This window comes from Euleptes europaea, chromosome 14, assembly GCF_029931775.1.
Source record: "Euleptes europaea isolate rEulEur1 chromosome 14, rEulEur1.hap1, whole genome shotgun sequence".
Classification (NCBI taxonomy): Eukaryota; Metazoa; Chordata; class Lepidosauria; order Squamata; family Sphaerodactylidae; genus Euleptes; species Euleptes europaea.
In genome coordinates, this window is record NC_079325.1 from 16,050,815 (window position 1) to 16,051,944 (window position 1,130).

Here is a 1,130-nt window from a genome sequence, read left to right on the forward strand (position 1 = left end):
TGAAATAGTCTATGAAGAGAAAGCAGTTAAGCAAAATTCAGGCCCTTGTAAAACTCTACTCCAACAAAAACTGTAGGCAAGATTTATTTTTCATTTGGAAAGAGGCGCTTTTTTTGCCTCTCAAAGGATTCTTGATGTAGGAGTTGATGGAGACATTTATTTGCTGTGGAGACAATTGATTAATAAAAAGGAATTAGAGGGATCATAAAAACACGCACACACACCAGCTCTTAAATCACTGGGATCGTTCTGAGATTACGTGTTACCTCTTGCCCATTCTCCTTCTAAACACAGGGCTGGTTCACAGATACATGCTCGTCACTAACAGACTTGTGCTTTTAAAATACATCAGTTTCCAAATGTACAAGAAACTGTACTTTGACTCCCATCCAATGACTAAAAACACCCTGATTGGAAGAAAAGGATGTGTGGAAAATAGCAAATGTGTGAACATTCCCTCAGTTCCTCGGTTACAAGGCTTGCCACATAACAGAGCTGGTAGATGAACACATGAACCTGCCTTATACTGAATCAGACCTTTGGTCCATCAAAGTCAGTGTTGTCTGCTCAGACCAGCAATGGCTCTCCATGGTCTCTGGCAGATGTTTTTCACATCACCTATTTGCCTAGTCCCTTTAACTGGAGATGCCAGGGATTGAACCTGGGACCTTCTGCATACCAGGCAGATGCTCTACCACTGAACTACAGCCCCCACCCCTACAATACAGCATTAGGTACAATGAGAACTTGATCGAGCTTAAACTCCCTCAATTGCACACAAGGCAAGTGCCTGGTCAGGTTGCTTCACTGTTCCCAGGAAAAAAATTGAGACTAGACATAGCACTGTGATGTACAGCTTAGAACCCATGCAATACCTACTGGTGCCAGGTTGTTTCAGCTTGCAGCTGCTTTTGTCCAATCTGAGAAAAAATAATCTCATTTAATAGACAAGAGGCGGTTATTAATTGTAAAGTATGGAATAGCTTGCAGTTCTTTCTTTCTTTCTTTCTTTCTTTCTTTCTTTCTTTCTTTCTTTCTTTCTTTCTTTCTTTCTTTCTTTCTCCCTTCCCTTCCCTTCCCTTCCCTTCCCTTCCCTTCCCTTCCCTTCCCTTTCCTTTCCTTTCCTTTTT

At 41.5% G+C, this 1,130-nt stretch overlaps 1 non-coding gene across 1 annotated transcript; it reads right to left on the bottom strand.

Moving 5' to 3' along the window:
• Positions 1–640: 640 nt before the first annotated feature.
• On the bottom strand, positions 641–713 carry TRNAT-GGU (transfer RNA threonine (anticodon GGU)). The gene has a single exon. It is a non-coding gene; the product is annotated as a tRNA-Thr (tRNA).
• Between the last annotated feature and the right edge of the window lie 417 nt (positions 714–1,130).